This window comes from Mastigoproctus giganteus, chromosome 2 (assembly GCF_048544385.1).
Source record: "Mastigoproctus giganteus isolate SK-2022 chromosome 2, ASM4854438v1, whole genome shotgun sequence".
NCBI lineage: Eukaryota > Metazoa > Arthropoda > Arachnida > Uropygi > Thelyphonidae > Mastigoproctus > Mastigoproctus giganteus.
In genome coordinates, this window is record NC_143576.1 from 227074564 (window position 1) to 227088731 (window position 14168).

Consider the following 14168-nt stretch of genomic DNA (forward strand, 5'->3'; position numbering starts at 1 on the left):
TTTCTGAATTACCCCGAGAGAGAGAGAGAGAGAGAGAGTAGAAGGGAATCACCAAGAAAAAGAAGAATGATGATATCCAGCTCAGGACCCTGGGTGTGCCAAGCCCATACTCACCAGATGTGAGCCCCTGATGTATGGATGGATATAGTTTTAGGGTTAAAAGAGTTTAAAGAAACAATCATAATAAATTAATGTTTACTAATTCAACGTCTCTTCCCAGTAGATAGAAGCCTGTAACGCATAACAGCAATTTTATTCAATGTATAGAGTCGTTTGCAATAGACACTGAATATAAGACTGTTGTACAAATTGGAACAGTTTGGCATTATGGGTGAGTTACTGCAATGGATAAAGGGATGATTGAGTAGTGGAAGACAGAGAGTAGTTGTAAATAGGCATTGCTCTTTTGGGTCTAATGTTATTAGTGAATACCCTCAACTTTAATTTATGCCAGACCCCTCAATAGAGTAGTCTGGCCTAGTACTCGGTTCCTTACATTTTCAATATTTATTAACGATATTAATGAATGTATATCAAAATCGTTTTACAAGTTTGCAAATGATACAAAGGGTGGCAGAGTAGTTAATGACAGGAGTGAAGGCATATTACTACAACAAGACCTAAAAATGTTTGGTAGCTAGGCTGAGATGTGGCAGTTGAGTTGTAACATTGATGTACTGAATATGGGAAGCGGTAATCCTAGAATAAGAATATACACAAAAATATTCCATCGATTAGGTGGAATGTTCTTGATTTTACTCCGGCACGACCACCAGATCAGAGCACTTAACAATTAATCATGAATACAAATGTTAATAGTATTTGGTAATCGTGGGCTTGAACCGCAGTCCACTCAAAGAGTGTGTGCTACTGCGCTCTTGCTCTTGCCTACTTGGCTATGTCAGGCCTATTAAGTGGAACCGCACTCCGTGTGGTGGAGTTCAAGAGTAATTGTACAGTCGAAATAAAGTATTACAATTCTGAGCAGTGCAGAGAGACTGTTAGAACAGCTTATGGGGTTTTGTCAATGATATACACGAAGTTTGTCACAGAGATAAGGAAGTAATTCGGCCATTGTGTAAGGTAATGGGTTAGGGCTGTAATTAGAGTACTGCATACAAGTCTGGAAGCCTCATTTAGGAAGAACGTGTGGGTCTTTTGGAACAGGTTCAGAGAAGAGGAAACAGATTAGCCATGGACACAAAAGGATACTCTTATTATGAAAGACTTCAGTTCTGCAAATCAATGACTGAAAACTAGGCACATGCAAGGAGACCTGATTGAAGTGTTTAGGACCTTAAGTGGATCGAGTAAACTAAATGCTGTTGGCATCTTTACTCTTTTTTCGGATGCCCTCATGGGTTGAACAGCTGGTGTAGAATCGCCATCCTCCCTACACCTGGTGGAAAAGACCTAAGTTCGCATTCCGTCGATGACGTGGGGAAATTTTATGGGACTTCTTCACAACGTGGTTTAGTTGATGGTATGGTTTTTTCTCCCGAAAACTCGAGTCTGCTGGCAAATGGGCCACAGAACTTACAGACAATATATACCCCACAATATGGCCTAAGTTGCTGATGCGCCTAAAACCCTACAACAAGAACAATAAATTTCTCGGATAACACACATTAGGGGACATACATTGAACAAGGATGGCTACAGGATAGATTTTTGTGTGAAAATTTGCTTTCAGCCAAACAGTAATTGATTGCATAAATTTAAAGAAGCATTAGACAAATTATTGGAGGGGATGGATCGTGAGTAGGATAGTTTTTTGGCTGATGCTGTATAAGCTTGCTTCTTTCCATCATTTGCCACTACTAATGATAATACTAATACTATTATTTTTAAAATAACATGCATGGGCACTATGCAATCTCACTTGTGTGTCCTGTTTTTATATGTTATATTCATTTTATACAAAGTTTTTATTTCATAAAATAAGTAAAAAAACAGTGCAGACCGAGTGACAAATGCATATATTAAACCTCAGGGGCTCACATCTAGTGCGTATGGGTTTGGCACACCCAGGGTCCTGAGCTGGATATCATCATTCTTCTCTTTCTTGGTGATTTCCTGCTACTTCTCTCTCTCTCTCTTAGGGTAACTCGGGAAATTTTTTTTTGGATGGTGCGGCATAAGCCTCAGGCTTCCTTGCACCATATAGCTAATAATACGTATTATCGCCCTCTTTATACGTATTATCGTATAATATCGTAATGGCGATAATACGTATTTTAAATGGCCTTTTATTACAGACAAATTATTTACCCATATTGCTACACCTTGTTTAATCTAATATACTGCTTAATTATAGTAATTGAATATATTAATTAAAGTACATTGTTTTTATTGAATTTATGCGCAATATGACGTACACATTCTCACAATAGCGCAAATTGATTTATTAGTTATTAAAATTAATTATAATAATTTTGTACTTTAATTATGTCCGTTTTTATATAAGTCTATAATTTATAAAATGATTAATTTTATAAAATAAATTATTTTAAACTTCAATGTAATAGGGAAAATTATAATTACTTCGTAATTAATCATAACTGGTAAATTAACGTTTTATTAATTAAATATTAATTTACGTTTAATTATGTATTAAAATTTATTTCTATTTTTAATAAATTACTTTTACAAATGTAATTACTTATCCTTCCGCTCCTTTTTTGGGTGCTAGTACTATTTTTTTATGGACTGCACTATAGCTAATGAGTAAATATCCTGCTTTAACATTTTGTAAAAAAAAAAAATAATAAATAAATAATAATCTTACGTATGCCATCCAGAATTTCGGAGATACTTTGAGCCGGTATTGTTTATGTCTTCATTAATTACAATTACATCATTAAACTCACTATGGGTTTTCAAACCCTTATCAACAAATTACTGCTTAATATTTCGCCAAATACAAAAGTAGTTATTTAAAAATTATCAAGCAATAATAACAAGTCAAGTTAGTAATATTTTAGTTATTACTAAATACTTAGTATTATGTAATTTTTTACTTGTTGCATAATCATAACGTATTATGTAATACTCAAATGATTATAATTTAATATCATTTAATAATAGAATAATAGTAGATAATTCAATGAATGCCAACTCACAACAGATTATGTGGGTACTACTATTCCTCAGAATTGGAATTTGTGATATCACTGTTTCGTCGAAACAAGTCTGAACACGTCAGAACCAAAACTATAAATTGTCCTCCTCCTCTGCTAGATTTTCCGGAAGATTTTGCGTGATCTTAAACAGAGATATCAAACTAACCGTTAGAGCCTCTGACACCCCCCCCCCCCAATCTCTTGTTTTCTTAAATCTTCAACCCATGCATGGTATTATGTACTACAAATCTAATACTTTTGTTTGGAATTTCATAAAAAAAAAAAAAAATGTTCACATCTGTTTGTTCCCAGAGTTCTCCAATGTCTGAGATTTCCTATTCCCTTCCATCTCCACTTTCCGATTAAACAAAAAAAAAAAAAAAAAATTCCTTTTCCTTTTTTCCTTTTTTGATGTGACAACGGTACATTTCATACCATTTTCAGAATCAGTAATTAGCTCGTAGTTGTTATAATGACTTCATCAAAAGTACAATCGTAATTAAAATCGAACTTTAGAAACTTGTTCCTCATTTATTGTCATTTTCCATTTCGACCATAGCAAAGAACATATTAAAATTACAAATTATATTTTTAATGCCTTTACATATTAAAAATTGGCACTCTTACTACATCTAAACTTAATGTGATTAATATACATTTTTATATTTCTAATATAACATACATACACAGGTAATTCCTTGTTTCTAGGGTCTTCCGGGAGCTTTAAGAGAATCATATGAAGTGTCAGTGTCTCGTTGCTTGGTAACTGTGGGTCTCTACCATTCTTTCATGGGTGGGATGAGAGCAGTGGAACGATTTTCTCTAATATGGGAAACGTTGTTCTTAATGTCATGGTGCATCTACCGTGATTTATAATCCTTATATATATTTTTAGGAGTATAGTATTGAATTAGTGCACTTGAAATTCATTAAAGGAACATTTAAGTAAACTTAAACTTCATTTACAATACTTACATCAGAAACGCGATCTCTCAGTGTGAGCTTAGTTACCAAGCTATTTACAAGTATATAATAACTATGTACAGTATTACTGAAAAATGGAATTAAGAAGTTCGAGTATGTATTTGTAATAGAATTTGAGTGCTTATATATGCCGTAATTAATATCAAGAGCTACGTATCTCGTTGTCAAGGAGTACAGTTTTTCCATTGTGTGGCATACTTGCACAATGTTTACATGATACGATGGAATATTGTTAGTGAAAATGAGTAACTGAGCCAGTGCCTAAAGTGGTTTGCCTTGTTGTCATTTAGTTTATGGTAATTATGAAATAACTTACGCGCAACTTTTGAAGAATGAGTAAATGGATTTTTTGATGAAACTCGAAAGGTTGAACTTGCGAAGGGTAAGAAATAAATAAAACCTTTATTTTTGATGAGTGTAATGACTGGTTTTCAAACATTAAGATTGTTTAAGCTAAACCTGTTCAAATGAAACCTGTTTGTTGTGTGAGTGGCATATATGTCTAGTTTTATTTATTATTTTTTCTATACATATTATTCAGCATTGTCTTCTGTTATTCTCTATCTGTGTACACTTCACTGCATTTGGATACCTCTGAATTATTCAGTCAAATCGGTAGAAATATGTACACACGCACATTGTTTTCACTGATGACGTACTTAAAAGTTTCGAAATGTAGATATGTAAAACCACACATTTATGTACACATGCACAGTAAGTGCGCCAAAATTGTGTTTAAGGGCATAATAGTTTAAAAATATGGCCCATTTTAATATTAATTTAGCATTGGACGTTTATTAACATTAGTCATATAATTATTGCTTTTATATTCAATTATCAAAATAATAAAGTGAAGCTGCAAAGAGTGAATGTCGGTGATGATTCTGCCATTTTTTTAAAGGTCTATTTATGTTGGCAACTAGCCCGGAATTTCCGTGTATTCGTATATCTATCCATTAGATTTTCATCAAATTCGCAAATAAATTCATAGCTTATCGTTACCCATGCCAAACGTTAGAAACTTGAGAGATTACTGAAAAAGGCTTTTCACAACCTTGAGAATATGCAGTATTTTCAGAAGTTCATCGATACATTAAACGTTTCTGATATAGCAATTGGTGTAAGTATAAGTAATCTGTCGGGCTAAAAAAAAAAAAAAAATGATACACCCAAAAACATGAAGATCGCCACAGGAATTTTAGGTATCACATATTTATTTTCGCAATGCAGCCGTAATAACAATATACTTAGTATTTGAGATAAAGTACCAGGAAGCTGGGCGGATGGGGGAGGTGATAATTTGTTACTTAATAGAGACTGTTAGTCAGTGTCTCCTTTTTAGGAATATTCAACAAATACAGTATATATTAATACAAGCTGAAAATAGATTTTTCCCCCGGGAAAAATCATGCAGATATTTTAAATATGTGTGAGCTATCAAAAACAGCATTTTTAGGAACTTGTGGTCTTAGATACTTCTTTTGTCAACATGTTAATATTGAAATGAAATCATCAAATGAAAAGATAGTTAACAATAATTACATAAATATGCATAAATAAATAAATATATATAAAGGAAAATAATGGGGGTGAAGCATAGACCTTTTAATTAAATTTTTTATATATTCATTGGGTTTGTTCTGCAAAACTCAGTGTCCCTAGTTCATAAACCCATATTGCTACACCTTATTTAATTTTTTATATAATCAATTTTCATATATATATGGGGGTGAATGAGGTTCCACAGATACATATATATATATATATCTGTGGAACCTCATTCACTTTTAATTTTATGTACAGCAGTAACTTATTCAAACACTTAAGTTTGAGTTATGAGAGAGATTTCACTAGAAAATTCTTATGATTTCAAATACCGTACATTGTCTTTTTGCTTTCCTAATGGTGTGAAGTAATTAAATGAAATGTATTGAAAATGCCATTTATATTATCTCCACAACAACTGCAGTGTTCTGTTGAAAATTTCATTTCAATCTGAAGCTTGATGTATGATTTAATTTTTTTGGTGCTTTATTGTTCACCTTTTATATAAAAATAACAGAAATTTTAGGAAAAGCCAGTACAGTATAACATTCCAGCATATTACTCATTGAAATCATTTCAGATTTTAGGTCCTATGATTTTACTAGCTCATAGGATGTATTTCGGCATTTTAATAACTGAAATAATTAGCTTATTATTCTAATTCAGTTTTAAAATGACCAGAAATTGGTTCAAGGTTATTAATCAGATGATTCATCAATTAGACCATTACTATATTTTACTATATTTATGAACAAGTAGTAGTAGTGGCATGTGATGCAAGAAAGCAAGTGTATGAGCTTATGCAGCATCAGACAAAAAAAAATAATAATAAAAATAAATCACACCATTCCCTCCAAATCCTCCTTAAGTCCAGTTCCTTCTTAAATTTATTTAACCTATCAACTTCCACAACGACAGATGGAAGTTTGTTCCAGCAATTAACCACCCGCTGGCTAAATGAAAATTTCCGCACATCTATTCTACATCTGTCTTTTCTTAATTTGAATTTATGCTCCCTTAGGCTTGTAATCTGAACAAGTGGAAGGATCCCATCAAACTTCAGCGTGCTCAACCCATTCAAGGCCTTATATACCTCAATCAGATCACCGCGCAGGTGCCTAGTCTCCAGCCACTGCAATTTGCAGTACTTAAGCCTCTCTTGGTAGGAGGATCCCTTCATTCCCCTCACCAATCTTGTTGCCCTTCTCTGTACACACTCAAGCAAATCAACATTCTTCCTAAAATGAGGCCTCCAGACCTGTACACAGTACTCAAGGCGTGGCCTGACCATTGCCTTATACAGAGGGACAATCACCTCCTTTTCCCTGCTAGCAAAATTCCTATATATCATTGACAAAACCCCATGACCTGCCCTGGCAGCCTGTCTGCATTGCTCAGAAAACTTCATATCTGACTGCACAATTACTCCCAGGTCTTTTTCATTTTCTACCACTTTAAGTGTAATAGCACACATTTGGTACGTTTCTCTGGGGGTTACTTCTACTCATATGCAGTACTTTGCATTTGTTAAGGTTAAACTTCAGTTGCCACTTCTTAGCCCATCTGCCCAAATTATCTAGATCCTGTTGCAGTAGCACACTGTCATTAACAACCCTGCCAACCTTTGTATTATCTGCAAACTTCGACACTAAGCCTGATATACCTTCATCAATATCATTGATAAATATACAAAACAATAGAGGACCCAACACCGAACCCTGTGGGACTCCACTAATAACATTAGTCCACGAAGAGGAGCACCCATTAATTACCACCCTCTGTCTTCTCCCACTCAACCATCCTTTTATCCATTGTAGCAACTTACCCTTAATACCATTCTGCTCCAATTTGTACAATAGTCTTCCATGTGCAACAGTGTCAAAAGCTTTCCTGAAATCCAAATATATGATATCAAAATTATTTTTTGCATCCAGTTCGTTTGTAACCACATCATAATATCCTATCAAATTTGTCAGACAAGACTTTCCCTTAACAAATCCATGCTGTGTCTGAATTATTGCTGCAGTTTTGTCTAGATGATCCTGCAATGCATCTTTAACCAGTGACTCCATTATTTTACCTTGAACAGAAGTTAAACTAGCTGGTCTGTAATTACTCGTCACCCTTCGATCCCCCTTTGTGAATTTGGGATACATTTGGTCACCTCCATTCCGTGGGGACCTCCCCCGAGTCCAAGGATGCTCTCATAATTATGGCTAAGGGTTTGCTTAGTTGCTTTGCCACCTTCTTTAATATAACTGGATAGATCCAGTCCACCCTAGATACTTTTCCTTTGTTTAACTTCAACAATTTCTCCTCCACTTTGCTCTCAGTTATTGCAAAATCGTTAAGCACCCTGCTACAATTTGATAACCTTCTGCCATTTTCAAACCTTAAAACTCCTCATGTGTGAATGTAGATGCAAAATACTCATTCAGTTTGTTTGCTATCTGAGCAGGATCATCAACAGTCGAACCATCAATGTCAAGTGGACCAATCAGATTCATCCCCTTCCTTTTAGAGTTTATATAAGTAAAGAAATCCTTGCTGTTTTTCTTAGCATCCTTTGCCAAAGATTTCTCGTAATCTGCCTTCACCTGCCTAACCTCCTTTGTGACCTGATTATAGACTAGCTTATATCTGCCATAGGCTTCTGAGTCGCTTGATAATTTATATGCATCCTGTGCATTTTTCTTGTCTGTCACGAGTCTCATTAGTTCATTTGATAACCATTTAGGCCTAAACCTTGAACAGTATTTCTTAATAGGTATGAAACTTTTAGTAGCTTCCACGATTAATTCCTTGAATGCTTCCCACTTAGAATTTACTGTTGGTAACATCATCAGTTGATCCCACTGTACAGAATTTAAAAACTGTCTGAGACCACTGTACTCACCTTTATGGAAGTAAAAACCCTTTCCTTTACCCCTGATGGTAATTATATCTTTAAGAAAATACCACATCAGTACACTGTGATCACTCTCACCTAGTGGTTCCTATATCTGCAAATTCTTAATACACGAATGATCACTGCTGATAACCAGATCAAGAGTATTACTCTCTCTGGTTGCCTCTCGAACATGCTGCTGCAGAAAACAATTATCCAAAAAAGTCTTACTAGTGTGTGAGTGACCAACCCACAAGTTTCAGTCAATATCTGGGAAGTTAAAATCCCTCATTATAAGACATTCTGATTTACTAGCCCACTCTATTTCTCTATACAATTGTTCATTGTACTCATTCGAGTCATTAGGCCTATAACACACTCCTACTCTTATTTTTGCTTTCACAGTGCTTATGTCACACCAAACGGACTCAACAGTGCACTGTTCATATATAAATTTATAAAATAAGAGTAGATAAGAGAATTAATTTATAGAAGTTGATATAAATTAATTTTATTTCCATTTTATAAATATAATTAACAATTTATATACACTAACCTGTTAAAACTCCAAGTTTTAATTTTTATCAGTTTCCGTGTTAACGATTGCACTCAAGATTAGTAACAAAGAAACATAATTCTTTTAATTTAAGCAGAAGAAAATCATAGTTTGACTCTTACAAAAATATTCTAGAAAAAATAGATTGTTAGTCATGGGATCCTGATTTGAAGGGCTGAGCTCTAATTCAGTGTTTTAGCAGTTTCAGTGTTTTACTAGTATTAAGATTTAATGAATATTAACAAACTTAGTTCTAAAATTCAATTCTTGTGTGGCTTTTAATTGTGGTTTCTGGTTTATCATGATATATTCCCATGTTAATGACATTCTTTCCATCTTATGGTAAGAATGTCATTAACTTTAGTAACTTTTAAATATAAAATAACGGGGATTTGTGGCATGTCATGATATGTGGACAGACATTCACAGTGTGTGCAGATTAGGATTGGTTGGCGTAACCTATTGGGGCAAAGAGGTGATTATCTCTTTGTATAAAGCAATTGTTAGGCCTCATCTGGAAAACTGTGTGCAAGTTTGGAAACCTCATTTTAGGAAGGACATATATTTGTTGGAAAGGGTGGCGAAGAGCAAGATTAGTTAGAGAGCAGAAAAGATTATTCTTACCAAGAAAGATCAGGGTTCTGTAAATTAGATCTGTGTAATGCCTAATTAAAGTGCATGAGCCATTGAAAGGGTTACATAAACTAAATACTGATTGTATTTCTCAGGGTTCATAAATTTAAATTAAAAAAGGATGGTTGTAGGACAGATGTGTGGAAATATGTATTCAGCTAGAAAGTGGTTGATTTTTGTAATAAACTTAGCCCAGTGTTGTGGAAGCAGGTGATTTGAGTAGTGTGATGTAGATGGCTGGTTAGTGCAGTAATGTAGGGATGTCATTAAAGCTCATGTGACTGCTAAATATGTTTAGTGATGGTATTTTTGTCAAAACAATTAGCGGTAAACTCCTCTGGTTGAACTTCATCAAATTTAAAAGATTTGGACAAATTATGTAGAAGGAATTTATTTATTTATTTTTTGCTAGCATTGTAAAGCTTTACTTCCTTGCTTCATGTTGGCAATAACTTTTCCTAACCTACCCTAAGCAGTCAGTAACTTGCTAATGCTGTGAATATGATATGAACTCTGTCCATTCTGCTATAATGCAGTTATACCAATAATTAGAAGCATGCTGGAAACTAGATAGGTTACAATCAATAAATATTCCAACTGAGGTTTCCATATGTTAGTACCAAACTATTCAAAGTGATATTTTTTCAAAATGCAGTTATTGTTTTTTTTTTTTTTTTTGCTTTTAAGCAGATTTTTTAAATAGCTTATTGTATTAAGCTCTGTAAAAGACTTTAAGTTAGGGATAAAATGAACATTACTTGCATTTTATCGGTTCATGCTCTTTTTGAGAGAGTAGATAATGAAACTTTTATTGTCAAATAAATGTAGGCAAAAATTATAAAGGTTAAGAAATGTTATCAATAGTAATAATATATGTTTATAATAAGTTTTTTGTAGTATTTATACCTTTTTTAAAAGTAACCTAACTCATTTGTCCAACAAGTTTTTCTTACCCAAGCATTTACCTTGCAAGTTTATTTGTATTAGATATTAGAAGATTACAGAAGTTAAGTTTTTAAATATTGTGTTATCAGTTAGCCTCTTATGTATATGGAATTATTTTTTATTTCTTTCATGATTTGTACAATTTATTCATTTTCATGTATAGGCTCATTCTGTCTTTTAGTTTATTATAATTGACCTAATTATGATTTTTAATGATCAGACCAATTCAAAATGATTATTTTTGCTTCTGTTGTTATAGCACTTCTCAGAAAAAACAAGAGGTAACAATAAAAGCACAATGTATATTGGATGATATATGCATAGAATGATTAATCCTATGTATATATATAAATGCAAAAAACAATTTACTTCCAGGCAAATTAATTTTCTCAGCAGGATAGTGCAGAAAAATTAGAAAAGTAATAATTATTTTTTGATTATTATTTTAATTATATATTTGAAAGTGAACTTTAATTTATTGGATTACTGTGAGTAGTGGAAAAATGATGTTAAGAAGTAAGCTTTATACAGCATCAGTCAAAAAAAAAAAAAACCACTCACATTATTTGTCTATCACCTCAAGTAATTTTTCTCATCATTCCTTAAATTTATTCAAACTACCCACTTATTATTATTATTATTATTATTATTATTATTATTAGCCATATGATGCAAGGAAGCCTGAGGCTTATGCTGCACCGGCCAAAAAAAAAATTTCCGAGTTACCCTGAGAGAGAGATTTGGTTGGTTTGGTTTTTTTTTTTTAGGAGCATTAGCAACTAAGGCCATATTGCTCCGGGATATGCAGTGTCATTCCTGACCTTTCCGCATCCTCCGTATTTGGTGGTGACGGGCTCGAACCCCCGGTCTAATCAAGAAGCGTGTGCTACGCACTGCTGCTCCTTCCCACCTGGCTACAGAGGCGCCCTGAGAGAGAGAGAGAAGAATGATGATATCCAGCTCAGGACTCTGGGTGTGACAAGCCCATACTCACCAGATGTGAGCCCCTGCACTTCCACAGCATCAAATGGAAATGTGTTCCAACAATCACTTACTCTCTGGCCGAGAGCAAATTTCAGTACATCTTTCCTGCAACCATCCGGTCTCCAATTTAAATTTATGTTATAAAGTATATTTACTTCAAGAAGAAAGTATACAAAATTTATATGAAAAAAAGGATTCAAGACGAAATAAGTAAAACATCGGAGAGAGAACAAATAGAAGAAGAATGGAATAATATACGAAATGTAATTCAAAAGATAGCAAAAGAAACACTAGGACAATTCAGGAAAAAACATCGGAGAGAGAACAAATAGAAGAAGAATGGAATAATATACGAAATGTAATTCAAAAGATAGCAAAAGAAACACTAGGACAATTCAGGAAAAACTATAAGAAGAGGGGGGGGGGTAAAGATATGGAATGAAGAAATAGCTAAAGCAGTACAAGATAAATATCTTAAATATATACAAAACAGGACAAGGGAGAATGAAGAAATATATAAACAAGAATGCAATAAAACTAAAGATATAATAAGGAAGGCTAAAGCAGAGTCATGGGATAGATTTATAAGCACAATAGAACATTATGTTCATGGAAGACAAAATTTGGCATATAAAATGATGAAACACTTGAATAGCACAGAGAAAGACACTTCAAGAATAAATATAATAAAGGAAGAACAATGGAAAAAACATTATGAAGAATTATGGAAAGACTCAAGATATCAAACAGAAGAGATACAGTTAGACCCAGTTAGTGACATAAATCCAATAACGAAGGAAGAATTGGAAAAGGCATTGAAAGCTACAAAAAATAGGAAATCAGTAGGAATGGATGGTATAAATGCAGAACTGATCAAGTATGGAGGAAGTTTTTTAAAAGACAGGATACTAAATTTATTTAATAAATGTTGGGAACAATATAAAATACCAGAAGAATGGAAGATAGCAAAAATTATTTTCAATATTTAAAAAAAAGGAAATAGAAATAATACAAAGAATTATAGGGGGATAAATACATTATATGAAATGTATAGCAAAATAATAAATAATACAATTAAAATTATCCTTGATGAAATATTAATAGAAGAACAGGCAGGATTCAGAAAAGGAAGATCATGTACAGATAATATATTTATATTAAAACAAATAATAGAAAAACGAAAAGTTTCTAATTTAGAAATGCATTTATAGATTATGAAAAAGCATTTGATCAAGTAAACAGATGAAAACTATGGGATGTATTGAGTAATAAAGGATACCCAAAGTAATACAGAGTTTATATCAAGGAACAAAAATAGTAATAGATACAGGTAATAAATTAACAGAAGAAAGTACAGCTCCCTAACCATAAGGCCTCTGTACATCAACTCTTGGTGGTAAGCTCACACAGAACTAATATTGCAAAAATCTATTGCTTCATCTGTTTCTAGGGCTTACAATACTGGTCAAAATCTTAATACTGGTATTTTTAATATATGAAACCAGGATACCAGTATTCTAAAAGCAAACATTTTTCTCAATAAATTTTTATGACAATTAGGTGCAATAAAGTAAGGAAAAAACAAGTACTGTAATTACTTGAATTCATGTTTTAAATAAACTTTTATTGCAATAATAAATATTCTGAAAAAATCATTAAAAGTTTTTCTAAAAACAAAGAAATACATATTGTTACTGCAAAGTTTAGTTATGTTTAAGCATCCTCACTTTATTCAATAGTGTGATCGTTTAAAATGGATCTAATTTTGGTACATACAGTATTTGATTAGCGGCAGAAAACTTCCTTTTGGATTCTATTCTGGTACTATTGTACTGAGATAATCGTAGACGATCTCAGTCCATATTTTCTAGGCTTTGAACTTTTTTTTAGCAAAATTAGTTAAAAGTATTTCATTAATTTCCGACTCAAGAAACCATGTCACATTAGTTCATCTGACATCCATTTAGGTCTAAGCCTGAACATTATTTTGTAGTTTGTATGAAAAGGGGCTTATATCTGGTGAGTATGAGCTTGGCACACCTAGGGTCCTGAGCTGGATATCATCATTCTTCTCTTTCTTGGTGATTTCCTTCTACTTCTGACTCTTGTTCGTTTTCTCTCTCTCTCTCTCTCTCTCTCTTAGGGTAACTCAAATTTTTTTTTTTTTGGCTGGTTCAGCAAAAGCCTCAGGCTTCCTAGCACCATATGGCTGATAATAATAATAAAAGCCTAGTAGTTTCTATGATTATTTCCATGAATGCTTCCCATTTAGAATTTGTTGTTGGTAACATCATTAGTTGGTCCCATTGTATAGAATTTAAAAACTCTGAGACCACTGTAGTCTCTTTACAAAAGCAAAAACTCTTTCCTTTACCCTTGATGGTAGTTACATCCTTAAGTAAATCCCATGTCAATACAATGTGATCACTGCAGCCTAGTGGTTCCTTTATCTGCAGATTATAAATACATGAAGAATCACTGCTGATAATCAGATCATGAGTATTGGTTTCTC

General features: G+C 33.2%; 1 protein-coding gene across 2 annotated transcripts in view; it reads left to right on the plus strand.

Moving 5' to 3' along the window:
• Nucleotides 1–4231: 4231 nt before the first annotated feature.
• Nucleotides 4232–14168, plus strand: part of LOC150090205 (uncharacterized) — a 480645-nt gene continuing 470708 nt past the window's right edge. The window contains exon 1 of one of the 2 annotated variants that reach the window (XM_090389774.1): nt 4232–4488. The gene's annotated coding sequence lies outside the window, so the exon portion shown is untranslated. The remainder of the gene's footprint in view (nt 4489–14168) is intronic. The other variant, XM_090389777.1, reaches the window with a different exon arrangement.